Consider the following 16,473-nt stretch of genomic DNA (forward strand, 5'->3'; position numbering starts at 1 on the left):
GACGCGAATGAAGCCCAGCAACAGGCGAGTGAAACCCAGCGACAGCTGTTAATAGCCCAGCAAGAGACTAATGCAAACCAGCAAGAGACAAACCGCTTGCTGAGAGAGGAGCAACAGCGGTTCGCTCAGGGCTTACAGCAGGAACTCGAGATCCTGAGGGGGACTATCAGTAACCTTCCACTGGCAGTGGCAGCCCCAGTTCCGAAAATGACCAGGGCAAGCCACTACCTTCAGAAGATGGGACCCTCGGATGATGTGGAAGCCTATCTTCTCACGTTTGAACGCACGGCACAGAGAGAGGGATGGCCAGAAGCTGAGTGGGCTGGTCTAATCGCACCCTTCCTAAGCGGCGAACCCCAGAAGGCTTACTTTGATCTAGAGCCAGCCGAAGCTAACGTCTATGCAAAATTGAAGTTCGAGATCCTCGCCCGCCTCGGCGTAACCACGGCTGTTCGCGCCCAAAGGTTTCACGCATGGTCCTTCACGATGGATAAAGCCACCCGAAGCCAGATGTATGACTCATCCACCTCGCCCGGAAGTGGCTACAACCCGAGATCAACTCAGCAAGCCACATCGTGGAACGGTTGGTCATGGACCAGTTCTTGAGGAAACTTCCCTCTGCCTTACGCCATTGGGTCAGTCGGAGTGACCCCCACAATGCGGATGAGCTTGTGGCCCTCGTAGAAAGGTACAATGCAGCAGGAGAGCACCCGCAACCCCCAGTCGTGGAGCAACCCCACTACCCGAGGTTCCAGGACTCTTCCAGAGATGGTAAAAGGGTACCGGGGTTAAGGGGAGCTGAAGAGCGGCGACCACCTTCACGCAGCACCAGCAACAGTGGTTCGCACACTAAGGGCAATAGCCAACATGGGGAGCCGGGAAAAGGCTCTAAGTGGGACACAGACTATGTACCTAAATGTGTAAATTGTCATGAGAGGGGCCACACAGCAAAAATCTGCCCACTAAATGATGAGCCCATGCAATGCAACAGCGTGGAACCTTATTCGCTGTTGTCCCAATGTATGCGCCCTAGCCCAGAGGACCCCTTGAATAACCATCTGTGGGCATTTGTAAAGGTTAATGGTAGGAGGGTTCGGGCACTTCTGGACTCTGGGAGCATGGTCACACTAGTGTCCGAATACCTCTTGCCCATTAAGAAGAAACAGGGAAACAGTTCACAAAGAATGGCAATTTGTTGTATACATGGGGATAATCATGAATATTCCACTGTTGATGTTTTTTTTGAAACAGAGTTTGGTTCTTTAGATTTCAAGGTGGGTATTGTACCCAAACTGGCACATGATGTGTTAATAGGGACCGACTTTCCCCATTTTCTAAAAATGTGGTCCCCCGCTCAGAATAGCGCCCAGAGTTCAATAGCGGACCATAACGAAGTATTAGAAGAAATAAATCCTTTCCCGTTTTCAGAAATGGAGGTTGACGAGGGCCCAAATACGAAGGGGGAAAAGGAGGAGTGCTGTAAAATTCCCTTCCCCATCACTACTTTGGTAGGGAATACCCCAAATCAGGATGTTGATCAGACACTTACCACCCCAGAACCGGATAAGACCCTCGCTGACCTAGAGGTCAGTCCTGGGAGTTTTAAGAAGGCCCAGTGGGAGGACCCCACATTAGAGGTAGCAAGGGGAAATATACGGGACCTGAATAGTACTCTTGGCCAACCAGATAGGTCGCTTGCTTACCCCTACTTCGAGGTAGAGAACGACCTAGTATATCGGGTTGATAAAAGAAAATCAGTTACAACTAAACAATTGTTGGTACCACGGACATTCCGTAATGTAGTGTTACACCTCGCACATAGTCATCCATTGGGGGGACACCTAGGGGTGGAAAAGACAAAAGAAAAGGTTCTCCGAAGCTTCTATTGGCCTGGGGTTCTGGCAGAAATTACGAATTATTGTTCCTCATGCCCAGCATGTCAGATCACCGCCCCGTTCAAGGCGTACCGCAGCCCATTGGTACCCCTTCCCATAATAGAGGTACCATTTGACCGGATTGCTATGGATCTAGTAGGACCCCTAATAAAGTCTGCTAGGGGACATCAGCATATATTGGTAATATTAGATTATGCCACCCGATATCCGGAGGCAGTTCCCCTACGTAGCACCTCTGCCAAAAACATAGCAAAAGAGTTAGTAGTTCTGTTTTCCCGGGTTGGAATTCCTAAAGAGATTCTATCTGACCAGGGAACACCGTTTATGTCCCAAGTAACAAAAGAGTTATGTAAACTCCTAAAAATCAAGCATCTCAGAACCTCAGTCTATCATCCACAAACAGATGGTTTAGTGGAAAGGTTCAATAAAACCTTAAAGAGCATGTTACGGCGGGCGGTCGATAAAGATGGGAAAAACTGGGATTGTTTGTTACCGTACCTGTTATTTGCCATTAGGGAAGTTCCCCAATCATCCACAGGCTTCTCCCCGTTTGAACTATTGTATGGCCGACACCCAAGGGGCTTACTGGATATAGCCAAAGAGACTTGGGAACACGAGGTTACCCCTTACAGAAGTGTAATAGAGCATGTTGCCCAGATGCAGGACCGCATTGCTGCAGTCCTACCCATAGTGAGGGAACACATGGAGAAAGCTCAAGAAGCACAGAGGAATACGTATAATAAGGGTGCTAGGGTCAGAATTTTTTTTCCAGGTGATAGGGTACTAGTTCTGGTTCCCACCGTGGAAAGTAAATTCCTTGCTAAATGGCATGGGCCATATGAGGTCTTGGAAAGAGTGGGAGAAGTAAATTATAAGGTAAGACAGCCAGGTAGGAGGAAACCTGAGCAAATTTACCATATAAACCTACTCAAGCCCTGGAAAGATAGAGAAGTCTTGTCAACCCTAGTAACCCCAGGTCCGTCAGAGAGTCAAGAAACTGACCCAGAGGTTAGCATAGCTGAAACCCTGTCCGTTCATCAGAAACAAGAGGTTCAGAATTTAGTGAGCAGAAACAAAGAAATCTTCTCTACACAGCCAGGTAGAACTAGCGTAATTGAACATGACCTAGTCTCTGAACCGGGGGTCCGAGTTAACCTTAAACCGTACCGAATCCCAGAAGCCAAAAGAGAGGCTATAAGTTTAGAGGTTAAAAAAATGCTAAAACTAGGCGTAATTGAGGAATCCCAAAGTGGGTGGAACAGCCCTATAGTCTTAGTCCCAAAGCCAGATGGTACAACAAGGTTTTGTAATGACTACCGGAAACTAAACGCGGTGTCAAAATTTGATACTTACCCTATGCCCAGGGTAGATGAACTTGTAGAGAGACTGGGCAAAGCCCGATATCTCACAACCCTAGACCTAACAAAAGGGTACTGGCAGGTTCCCCTCACAGAAAGGGCAAAAGAAAAGACAGCCTTCTCAACCCCAGACGGCCTCTTTCAGTATAGGGTGCTGCCTTTTGGCTTACATGGAGCTCCCGCCACATTCCAAAGAATGATGGATAAAATTTTAAAACCACATGCTCGGTATGCTGCTGCCTACCTGGATGATGTGGTAATCCATAGTGAAGATTGGCAATCCCACCTTCCAAAGGTCCAAGCTGTGCTCGACGCAGTTCGGTCTGCTGGACTAACTGCTAACCCCGCTAAATGCACCATTGGTCTGGAGGAGGCCAAGTATCTGGGGTATTCTATTGGCAGAGGTTTACTCAAACCCCAAACACTCAAAGTGGAGGCGATACAAGGTTGGCCAAGGCCAGTTACAAAAAAACAAGTAAGGACCTTTTTGGGGTTAATTGGGTACTATAGAAGGTTTATTCCCAATTTTGCGACTAAGGCAACCCCACTAACCGACCTCACAAAAGCAAGAGGACCACTTATGGTAAAGTGGTCCCCCGAAACCGAACAGGCCTTTAGAAGCCTGAAAGAAGCTCTCTGTGCCCAACCAGTGTTGGTCACACCTGACTTCTCCAAAGAGTTCGTAGTCCAAACCGACGCATCTGAGGTAGGGCTGGGGGCGGTACTCTCCCAGGAGTCTCAAGGTGAGGAACACCCCATCCTTTATTTAAGTAGGAAACTAAATCCCCAGGAGAAAAATTACTCCATAGTAGAGAAAGAGTGTCTCGCAATAAAGTGGGCTGTAGAGACGCTCAAATACTACCTGTTGGGGAGAAAATTCCGGTTGGTCACAGATCATGCACCCCTTACCTGGATGTGTCAAAACAGGGAAAAGAATGCTAGAGTGACCAGGTGGTTCCTAAGCCTACAACCCTTTAAATTTTCTGTGGAACACAGGTCAGGGCACAAACATGGCAATGCTGACGGGTTGTCAAGGATGCACTCCCTAATATCCATGGTCGCTCATCCCTCAGGGTCTGAGCTGGGGGGGAGGATATGTGACAGAAACCAGGGGATGGTAATAAATTCCATATATAGGGCTCCCAGGATACTGAACAGTTTCTATCCTGTCTGGCCTGGGAGTGCAGCCTTATAATACATGCACTCCATCCCACAGTTTTGGGCAAGCGCTGGAACTGAGGGATTTCTGTCACCTGTCATGCTAATTAGAAATCAGGTATGTAAGACTGATTTCCTGTTTGCTCTTGTCTCTTCTCCAGAGCCTGGAAGGCTGCTGAACACAGTGGGGAGAAGCCCCTTCCCCACACAGGTTCAATTGTTCTATTCATTTGGCTAACTCTGCAAAAGTACCTTGTTTTGTTGTTGGAAAGTGGAAAAGCCACTTCCACCCTGAGTTAGGGAAATCTAAGTTAAGTTATCGCTCAGGTGAGCAGGTTTTGTTTTGATCTGTGTTTTGTTGTATGCACTGTGGCAGTCTCAGTGCCTGGGACTGAATAAACCAGGCACAGCCTGTTTAAAGGAACAGTACGTGACGCCTCCTCATTTAACCTACCCCAAAAGACCGTGTTCTAACCGTCCCGGACAAGCAGCGGAGCCCCGGAGTAAGCTGTTTGTCACAATATCTATGGACATATTAAGTTAATCTCCCATTCAATGGAAATACATTTCATACATAATAATAATGTTATAATAAATAACTCTATATATAGTACATTAGTAAACCATGATAACGAAAAAAGTGAATAAGTGTCCATAAAATGGGGGAATATATATCCTATACGTTGTCTGTAGAATGTATGAAATAAATGTGCAGATCTGATAAATTAATTATCAGATAATACATCAAAATTACTAAGACTTGTGTCCATATTATTCTTGATTCATTATTTGCATATCGACATATCCTGGATAACAGTCATCATGATAGTCATTGGATCAATATTTAATCTTATATAAGGATTTGCTGTATTGTTTGGAATATAAGACTGATAACTGAGTAAAGGATATGTTATAAAGTCTCAGAATTAACAGTCAATATATATCACACCAAAACAACAAGATAATAAGTACAAGAAGAATATGCATAGAAAGATAATGTCTGGAATCTATATCAGAAAATGCTTCAATTCCCAGTCGGTATTAATACCTTCTGGGTGTAAAGCATTTAATGTAAAGATCCAGTACATTTCTCTTTTATTAAGAGTGTTAAGTCTATTACCTTTTCTAGGATGTATTAATACCGACTGGGAATTGAAGCATTTTCAATGTTTGTACTTGTAGCTTTATGGTGTAGAGACAATAGAAGAGCTCTATTCGCCCGCTAGCACTGCCATTCATCTCACCATGCTCCTCGATTGGTCATTATACCATCATAGAGGAACCAATGAGTGAGAGATAGGCGGGACTTCCGGTAGAGGATCTCCTTCAAAGGTCATCAAACGAGAAAGGTTATTTACTCTTTGACAAAGTGCAGTGGATGCACGAAACGCGTCAGAGTTCTTTCTCAAGAGGATTTTTTCTTCTTTTTAACAATTTGTCTTTGCTGTTCACTGCTGTATATTAAACTTTTTTTGCATTGAAAATCGACATCCAGCTTCCGCTATTCTTTCTGCTTCCGGAACGCTTGAGGCACCTGTTGGCACGCTGTGCACCGCCATTTTTCTTCCCTATCCAGGGCGATCTTCTATCTTTCCACACATCGGGATGAGAGCACGCCAGAACCAGAAGGACCGTATGCATAAGGGTCGTGAGTAATTTGTCATTGACACTGTATTTTTATGATTATGGTATAGCTCTAAGGGCTGTGGGATTTTTGAGATAGGGGTCAGGGTCCCTAGTTCACTTAGGTTCCCTTGACATCCCTTTCCATGTGTTACCCACACCCCCAATTTTGAGCATATTTTGACCATTATACAGGTTTACTCTTTATATATTTCCTGGATTCCCCAACTATACAAAGGTGCAATTTTAACTAACAATTAATTATTTCCTAAGAGAAGCAATTTATTCCACTTTGAGCACTGGCAGAGAAGAATTTTCTCTATCTATTTCTATGCCACACCGCATAGGACTAACAGCTGTGAATGGAGTATATGCAGAAAAGTGTGAAAATTGATGCAAGACTGTGCTGAAGCAGGGAAACTTTTACAGACAGTTACCGACGCAAGGTACTGATTCTGGGAATTTAAAATGGCCACCCAGCTGAAGTCAAATACAGACTCTGCAAAAATGGGGAAAAAAATGTGTTCCTGGTGTAAAGAACCCCACCACACGGAGCAGTGTCCCTTCAGGCCTTATTCAGACGATGAGAGTGAATGCATGCACAGTACTGCTAATATTGTAAAACATACCCAAGGGAAGAAAAAGTCTACAGAGATGCCTGTGAGAGCTGCAACCTCTACAAGCAAAATAGGCCCACCTGTAGGACTACCACAATTAGGGGTTCTAACAAATACAGTGATAACAGTTGCAATAGCTCCTCCTGAGGTCAGGAAGAAAAATACACCTGAGAGACCCAAAATGGAGGACAAGATGCGGCGTTTCTGTAATGAACCCTACCCCACGGAAGAGTGGCCCTTCCGGTCAGATAAGGAGGAAGACATCTCTTACGGGGAACCCGAACTGAATCACACCCACAGAACACCCGAAGAATGGTGGGGGTGCCTGAACTCGGTACAAACCGAAAAGACCGCTCTCTATGATGACGAATATGATCGTCAGGAGAAAGAGCGAGAGCAGCAGATCACCGAATATTTCTGTCCGCTAACGCAACTGCAAGAAAAGCCTGGCGTATACAATGAAGCTGCTGAAGTTTCAAATAAAGACGGAGACCCCAGTATTCCTGATGGGACGGAGTTATCCAAAACAAAAATACGGAAAAAGAAAAGCGGTTCTTCACTTACCGTGGAAGGAACAGACACATCCGCAGATCCCGTGGAGAGAAAGGTGGTCCAAGATGCCCTGCAGCCTAGAGAAAATGGAGAATTCGTCCCGCGGATGACCGAATATCCAGAGGGCCCAAGGCAGAAGTCGTGTACCCCAAAGAAGTGTCTGTCCGGTGCTAATAGTGAAAAACCCTCAACCAACCATATCAGGGAAGCGGAGCCAGAACCAATGAGTGGCGATCCCTTGACCAGCCCTGAAAATGCCCTGAAAATTGCCAGGCGTGACTATGATCTGCTCCGGGAACAATTGAAACTTGAGAGGGAAGATAATGCTGAGCTACAGAAGACTGTTCTCGCAATGTACTCTGAATCTGGAACAGAATTGGATGATCTCAAGTCTGAGCTAGATGCTGCAAACATTACTAATGCCACCATGGTGGAAAAGCAGAGCCAATCTGATAAAATGATGGCTAAGCTGAAGCGGAAGTATGAGGAGGCACTGAAGGAGATTACAGTCTTTCAGCAAGAGGTTCACAGTCTTCGCCTAGAACTGAATGCCTCACAACAAGAGGTCAACAGTGGTCAACCTCCGGACAGAGGTGGACGTATCCCAGAAGGAGGTTCATACACTCCGCACAGCACTGGATGCCTCACACCACAAGATCGTCAGCTGCCACACAGAACTGGAAGTCTCTAAAAAGGAACTTCACAGTCTCACTAAGGAACTGGACATCTCTCAAAAAACTATCCTCTGTCTTAATATGGATCTTAAAGTCTCTCAGAAGGAGCTTCAGACCCTCAACCACCTAGAGATGGAAGTCTCACGTCAGGAGACCAGGAGTCTCAAAGCCGAAGTGTGTAAATGGAAGGGGGACTACAAGGAGGCCCTGAATATTACAGAGACTGCAAAAAGAGAAAATTTAAGACTAAAAGAAGAAAATTCTGATTTGACAGACCACGTCAATGAAAAGAATGAAAAGCTACACGAGCTTGAAAAAATAAAGAAACTTTTGGAGGATGAAAAGTTTGAAGCAGAGCACCGACTGCAGAACCAACTGCAAGGTCTGCATACACACCTCCAGAATGCCGAGGAGAAGCAGCGAACTCTGCAGGAAGAAAATCTGCAGGCTGCTAAGGAAATACAAGTGCTGCAGGAACGTCTGATTACCCAGTGTATCCTCGCAAAGCAGCATGATAAACTGAAGGCTACCCTGACCATCACCAAAGTTTCGCTAGAGGCTAGGCTTAGAGGCTAAGCTTAGAGGCCAGGTGACTCGGTACAAGGGGGAGCGCAAAAAGGTCCAGAAACTAAGACAAGTATCTGCGGCCCAAGCGAAGAAGTTCCCAGTGCTCCACAAAATAATGAATGATAGGTGGAAGCAAGCTCAGAGAAAGCACAGGGAAGAAATTAAGACCCTGAAAGGAGAATGGCAGGGAACACTCAAGAAACAGAGTGAGACTCTGCACACCAGTAACTTACTGATGCCTCCAATACGGGAAAAGGTATTGGCTCTGCCCAAGCATCGGTATCCCACAGTAACTAAGGCCCGTGAGGACAAGGGTACAGTGAGAGCTGGGGACACCACTCACCTTCAAAACAAGATTACGAAGTTTGAGCCACCTAAGAAAGCACTAGCCAAACCTGCAACCGCCCAACAGGCAACAAACAGAGGTAGGAGTGCAGAATCAAAGCCAGAAGAATCCTTAGCTGAGGAAGCTGAAAAGATAGGCCATTCTCTGGAAATGGAGCTGGAATCGCAACTCAATCCCAAAGAAGCTGAACTGGCGACTACATTGAATGGGAAAAGTGCAGGAAGACAGCTTCAAGAACTGAGGGCTCAAGTGGCTGTTCTTGGGCGCTCTTGTGATAGCATGAAATGGACATTTGGTGCTAAAGTGGAGTACATGGGAAAGATGGCGAGAGAAAGCGATTTGTATAAACGCTCTGCGACTGTCGCCATACAGTCTGCCTACAAAAAGAGGAGCGCTCGACACAGGGGTAAGCTTATGATCACGTGGTCAGTAGAAAGACTGGACTTGGAAAAAGTTCTCCTTGAGCGACTGAGGACTGCTGATCTCAAGCACCTTCTGGAGGAGACACTACTAAACTGGAGGAAGGGCTCCAATCCCAGCGGGACTGAGGGTTCTCCTCCTCCATCCACTCTCAGTCAAGTCACTGAGATATCTCGAATGAGATTGGAAGGATGGGCATTGGCCGTGGCAAGCCAGAGCTTCCCACAAACAGGGGAGGTATGTAACAGGGGACTTACCCTGTTCAGAAAACTTGCCTCTAATCCAGCAGTGTGCTGGTTAATTGACCAGCACCTGACTGATTAGAGGTGTCAGAAAAAGCCTGCCTTTGAGACAGGAAGAGAGATTTTCCTCAGTACACAAGGGTGCTGACAAGAGGAAAGAGGTCTTGAGCAGAAAGGCTCTGCTGAAATCAAGACACCCAAAGACCTATATTCCTGGACACAGGGGACCCAGGAACCTACCAGAGACTGACAAGAAGGGCCACCTGCTTTAAAGGTATCTCTTGAGACTTTTGGGAATAGGGTGGTAATGGGATTATCCCTCCAGCCCTGGAGAAAGGGACTGGGGAAGTAAGTTAGCCCTTAAACAGGTCTAGGCATTTGTTGTTTTCATATGTTTTGCTATGTTAAAAGGGACAGGCGCAATAAAGCCTTATTTTAATTTCACCTTAAAAACGGTCTCCATTGCTTACCTCTGCACACATCTCTTACACACACCCTTTATCTTTATTAGCTTTCTGATGAGGACAGGGTTGGATAAGAGTATAGGAAACAGTTGACAAGCATTTCCCAAATCAGAGGCTCTGAATAAAAGGACTTTGTGTTTAATTTTCAAAGAAACCAAAGACGGTCTGATTTTGAGTAGTTACATTTGTTTAAAGAATACAAATAGTTTGATAAAAACTTTACAACATGTTGTTTTTGGTCAGCTACCACTGATTGTACCTTCTAGTTGGGAGACAAAGGGGAGGTTATATACTGCATGATCTCTGGAGTAACCTTGGGGCATATGTATCAAGGCAATGTATGTATAAAAGGAAAAATACCTTTGAAACCAAAAGTATTTTTTAACTTTAATACATCTGGAATAATGTTTATTTCCTCCAGAATTGCACCATATATATATGTCTCTTGACCCCACATCATGGACATCAATTTGTGGAACTAGGCAAACAATTTTGTTCTTTACTTTCTTCGTCACAAGTACATTGTAGTACCTTGGACTGCATTTTCTTGAATGTACTGGTTACACTGTGAAATAATAATAAAATAACATAATTACAATACATACATATGATCTGAAGTTGTTTATTCAATTACAAAGTTCATGTCCAAATTCTTCTACAAAATCTTTATTTGTACTCATTGGAAAGAATCTATAGGACAAGCGTTAATGTTATTACGGATATGTATTAGTGTATAAACATATACCTGCTTTAATCATCTGCTCAGCATATAATGGTTACTGAAACATTATGCAACTGTAACATACACTCATAATGCTTTGAAATGCCTCAGAAGTGGGCCTTATTTATCACTTGATGCAATAAATGTCTGGAAACATTCATTAATATGCATCATACATACACAGTTATACATTTAGCAGTTGTGCTTCAGAATTTAATAAACCCTTGATTTAGCAAAATGCCTTGTTTTACATTAAAATTAATCTGTTTTTGTCTTTCTTTTTAGTAGAACAGCCATTAATATGGACAACAAAAAGTGGGCTTTTATAAAATGAAAGGGTATGCATGAAGGTAGTTACTTCTGTCTTTGCAAACTTTCAAGAGCATGTCAGTTCAGACTGGAAATACCGTACCAGTATTTTACGGCGCAGATAAGAACATATAGGTATTCTTTTGAACAATTTAAAAATAATTTTGAGTGATTTTCCCGTCAACTGCAATGAGTAATGGTTAAAATTACTTTGCATTTTCTTCCGTAAGAGAGAAGGTGGGCAATTAGGACAAGCAGTTGAAATGCACTTTTTCTGTCTTTTGGTGAGTAATCATACTTTTTCACTTGGCATTTTACTTTAATTTTTGCCTTTTCATGACCGTACTACTTTTCAGCAGCATTCATGGGGTAGAAAGAAGCATGTACAGAGAATGTAACATTTCCACATCTGTTTTGGGAGGCACACATCCCAGGATAAAATAGGCAATACTGTACAGAGCCTCAGAGTTTGGTTGTCTGGCCGTTCCAAATATGACCAAATACTATCAAGCCTCACACCTAGCTCAGCTCATCCTTTGGAATTCTCCCAAGGGCTCCAGGGCTTGGGTCGAAATACAAGGTATTGGGTACAAGCATTCACACCCTGGAAAGCTGTTGGTATTGGAGAGTCAACGACATGGTGTCTAGGCGGACAATCAAAACTTCATGCAACTACAGGAAAAAAATTTTTTACCCCATTTAGAACGTTTTAGATATTTACAGGTCAGGAACTTCGCTGTGCGGTGCACTCCAGGGCACCACCCTTCAAGATCTCCCACTTTGAACTGTTGTTTGATTCCAGATTCCGAGAGAGAGAGAGAGAGAGAGAGAGAGAGAGAGAGAGAGAGAGAGAGAGAGAGAGAGAGAGAGAGGACTGATCTGAGACCTTTATAAACAACTTATGAGCTCAGTCTATAAACAAAAATGTGCATACATGTCAAAATGGGAGGAGGAATTGGGTGATACGTTAAGAGGATGAGGATTGAAGGGACATATGCCTAGTGGCATCTAAGGGCTCCATTTGCACCGTCGTCAAGAAAAACTCGTACAAACTATTGTTCTTCACACAGGTGCAACTTTATGCCATTAATAAGTTGCACTCTGCAGCCTGTTTTAGCGGGTGCAGGCAAAATGGCTCCTTATCCCATATCTAGTGGCCCTGCCCCATAATAATTCCGTTTTGGAACCAAATATTCAACCTTATCAATGCCCTCCTGGGAATATTGCTCGTACCGGAACTCTGGGCAGTTCTCTTGGGTAGGCCAGTCCCTCATCTCTGTAGACACAAGGCCAAATGCCTCACCCACATATTAATTGCAGCTAGATGCTGTGTAGCGGCTTCATGGCAAAAACGCAATGCCCTCAATCTGAACATGACCAAAAATAGAATTTGGCATGTTATGTCCATGGAAAGGATCACGGCTTTTCTTAGAGAACATTTTTCATTTCACTAAGGTTTGGAGTCCATGGTTTGATCTTGAGGGCAGAGGCAGTGGCAATATAGTGGAGGCACTCATGTAGCATACAGAAATACAAGAATACATAGTGCATTAAAAATTATATTAGTAACCACAAAATAAAGGTGAGTATTAAGCGTACATTTAGATAGAAAAAACAATCATTTCAGGGTTAATGTTACCCAAGCACCAACGGACACATCTGTGGATTTTTTTCTTTAAGGTGATATTGACTACACCATTTAAATCAAAGTTTCATCCTGGATTCAATCTATTTCATTTTGAAACATAATTATTTTATGTTTCTGGATGAATTCTTCCTGCAGGTTTGCGGAACTGCAATGGGCACTAGATTTGCCCCCAGCTTCGCAAACCTGTACATGGGAGTATGGGAACATAGGTTCATTTTGAACAACAACCCTTTTAGTGACAACATTATTATTTGGCGTCAGTTCATAGATGACATTATATGTCTGTGGGATGGGGACCAACATTCCGTAAGTCTTTTTATGAAGTATATCAATAACAATGATAGGAACCTCACTTTCACTCATGTGGATAGTGTTAGGGATATCAATTTTTTGGATTTGAGTTTAACTATATCCAAGGAAGGGAAGCTCGTCAGTAGCTTGATACACTGATTAAGGTATTTCTGTTTGCTATTAGGGGGTATTTGAGCCATCCCTGGTGCCACAGCTGCAGACGTTCCATATACTCTACGTGTTTAAAGGTCACCTCTTTTTGTACATCACTATATCACCTCACTTTTATTGATTGTAGTAGCGCACTTTATTTTTTCACATTTTCACACTCATGTAGCATATTGTCTCTAGGGGACTCTCTGGTGACTGCGGTGACATGGTTTGTGAATCGATACAGGCTCTTTCTCCCCTGAAGTTTGCAAACATCCAAAATGGGCTGGCAGGCTCACCCCCTCCCCCTGTATGTATACTATTAATATGTTCCTTACTATGTTTGTATCAATACAACCTTATCTGGGTTATTGTCTTCCCCCACAACTATATGTATGTTCCCTCCCCTCTCCCATTTTTATGTCTGTACCCAATAAAACCCCTGTTAAATAAAAAATTATATAAAATATATATGTATATTATTGTATTCTGATTGACTTATTGGATTGGATATTATACATAGAATATGTATTTATTATATTTGGGGCTGGGCCCATGTGTGTTTAGTAATTAATGTATATATTTTGTATTTTATATTTAGTGATTTAGTAATGTGTGTATAATAAATTATATTTTTATATTTGACCCTTAATAGGCTGTTCCTATATTATATCCAAGTTTTACAGCTGGGAGACATTGATGCATACTCTTCATTGGGGGAGATATATGAATGTAACAAAAGTGTATGTAGAAGTTTGTTTTGATGCATTGTTCAATTTTATGCATTTTATGCTTGTGTTTGCATTAAATGTAAAAAAAAAAAAGTATTTTTTACATTGGATGAAAATTGTTAGCCAGAAAATTGTATGCCACCTCAGACCGGGGTGTTTTAAAAAAAATGTATATACAAAATAAATAAGTTATGCAAGAAGTCGCAGAGTAAAATACATCTGATGCAATCTGTGCATTAAGTAGCTTTTATTGACACTCCAAACCACACGCTAATGCACGCAGTGCAAAACATGTAACAAAGAGAAGCAAGATGAAAATGATCCAATTTGTGCCAATTTTGCTCCAAATTTGCTTTCATTCAACACCCCTTTTGTTTTTGCAATGTGCAAACCAAACAATGCTGGAGTTATTTGAACCTCACTGAAAAAACACAGCTGTAGTTTTGACAAGGCATACATTTTCAAGATATCTGTACATTATGTACAGTATTTGTAAGAGTTGCAACAAAGCACTTTAAAAGTAAGATATTTACACATTTCACTGTTTTAATTTTTATACATCTTTCAGCCAGCCGCCTGCGTTCATATTGAAAGACCGTCACTAGGCTAATAAATAATTATTTAATCAGCTTTTTTCATTTTTTATTTTCTTTCTGTATAGTATCCACAGGAGTTAATGTAAAAGTGCCTGTGCCCCCTGTATCCTCACAGCTATACCACCTGCAGTAAAACACTCCCCTACAAATCATCCTCACACATTCTCTTTCTATCCATGCTTGTCCTACTTGCTTCTGGGGATATCTCTCCCAATCCTGGTCGCTGCCTTATTTCTACATGCTCTCGTCCTCGCCTGCCAAATGCAACTTCTATGCCTTCTGGTGTCAACCCCTCCAACCTCATACATATCCCTTGCCACCCTCCCTCCTCTCTCCCTTTCTCCTGTGTCCTTTGGAATGCTCGCACTCTTTCTAACAAGTTCCTCTCTGTGCATGACTTCTTTCTCTCTCACTCTCTGCTCTTATTTGCTATAACTGAGACCTGGCTCACTCAGTCTGACTGCTCTGGAAGCTGCCCTCTCTTATAATGGCCTTTCTTTGTCCCACACTCTGCGTCCTGATGGCAAGGGTAGAGGCTTGGGGCTCCTCCTCTTCTCTCTCTGCCGTTACCGAATCCATCCTATTCCTCCCTCTCTTGCTTTTCCCTCCTTTGAGGCTCAAACTGTCCAGATCCTCTCTCCTCTCCCTGTCCACGTGGTGGTCATCTATCGCCCACCTACGTCTACTCAACCCCCTTCTGCCTTTCTCTCTCACTTTGAATCCTGGCTCTCTTTTCATTCTCTCCTCAGAGTCCCCTGTTCTTCTCCTTGGGGACTTCAACTGCCCCTTTGATGTCCCACTATTTCGCTCTAACCTATTCTTTTGGCCTTCAACAGTGGACTGCAGCCAGCACCAACAAGGATGGCCACTACCTAGACCTGGTTTTCACTCAAAACATTTCTCTCTCTGATTTCTCCATTTCCCCCTTTCCTCTCTCTGATAATCACCTCATCTAATTTTTTTCTCTCTCGCTTCTCCTCCTCTCCATCTCCATCTAACCCTTGGTTCTGCAGAAACCAGCACTCTATTAACCTACCAGCCTTTGATTCCACTTTACGCTCCTCCCTCTCCTCTCTCAGTTCTGCTCCAGACCCTGACAACCTTGTCAGGAACTACAACTCTGCCTTATCCTCCTCTCTTGATCTACATGCCCTGCTTTTTCTCTGCCATCCTCACCCTTCTAACCCCAGACCCTGGCTAAATTCCCACACGCGCATGCTGCGTTCTTTCTTCCACTCGTTCCTCTAAACACCTTTGGAGGAAATTCCTTCACTACAAATGTATGCTATCCTGTTTCAACTCTACCCTCTCTCAGGCTAAACAAACCTACTTTTCTCAACTAATCAACACACACAAGTCTAACCCATGCCAACTCTTCTCTGTCTTTGACTCTCTAGTCAAACCACCCCAGCTGCCTTTTCTTCTTCCTCCATCTAACCTCAGGACTTTGCTGACTATTTTAAGGAAAAGGTGGAATCCATACGTCAGAACATTCCCTCTATTTCCTCCTCCATCCTAAACCGCTTCCTAACTCTCCTTCTGCCTTCCTTGACTCCTTTTCCACTGTCTCAGAGGAGGATGTGTCACTGCTGATCTCCTCTTCTCCCTCTACCACCTGCCCTCTTGACCCCATTCCCTCCCAGCTCCTTAAACCTATTGCTCCTACTATAATCCCTACCCTCACACACATTTTTAACTCCTCCCTCTAATCTGGTACCTTTCCCTTTTCCTTCAAACATGCAAAAGTTATACCATTACTCAAAAGCAGCAAGCTTGACCCTACCTGTCTTTCTAACTATTGACCTGTCTCCCTCCTGCCTTTTGCCTCTAAACACCTTGAACATCTTGTATTCTCTCGCTTGCTCCACTTTCCCAACACCTATTCTCTCCTAGACCCTCTACAATCTCGCTCCGCACTGCTCACTCGACTGAAACAGCCCTTACTAAAATAACTAATGACCTCCAAGCTGCCAAAGACAGAGGTCATTACACTCTGCTCATATTACTCAATCTCTCTGCAGTATTTGACACCGTGGAGCACCCTCTTCTCCTTCACATTCTACAAACTCTTGGTATTCGTAACAAAGCTCTATCCTGGATCTCCTCTTACC

The 16,473-nt window shown here is 43.6% G+C and overlaps 1 protein-coding gene and 1 long non-coding RNA gene across 8 annotated transcripts in view; one reads left to right on the plus strand and one right to left on the minus strand.

Annotated features, from left to right (window-relative positions):
* PACRG (parkin coregulated) overlaps positions 1-16,473 on the minus strand; it is a 978,203-nt gene that overhangs the window by 302,091 nt on the left and 659,639 nt on the right. The window lies entirely within an intron of this gene.
* The window catches only part of LOC142493162 (uncharacterized), a 41,136-nt gene that overhangs the window by 5,518 nt on the left and 19,145 nt on the right, over positions 1-16,473 (plus strand). The window contains exons 1-2 of one of the 2 annotated variants that reach the window (XR_012801032.1): positions 10,940-11,081; positions 11,177-11,230. The exons of the other annotated variant lie outside the window; for it this stretch is intronic. This is a non-coding gene — a long non-coding RNA (uncharacterized LOC142493162). Of the gene's footprint in view, positions 1-10,939; positions 11,082-11,176; positions 11,231-16,473 lie in introns of those variants that run through there. 2 annotated transcript variants of the gene reach the window in all.

This window comes from Ascaphus truei, chromosome 4, assembly GCF_040206685.1.
Source record: "Ascaphus truei isolate aAscTru1 chromosome 4, aAscTru1.hap1, whole genome shotgun sequence".
NCBI classification, from domain to species: Eukaryota; Metazoa; Chordata; class Amphibia; order Anura; family Ascaphidae; genus Ascaphus; species Ascaphus truei.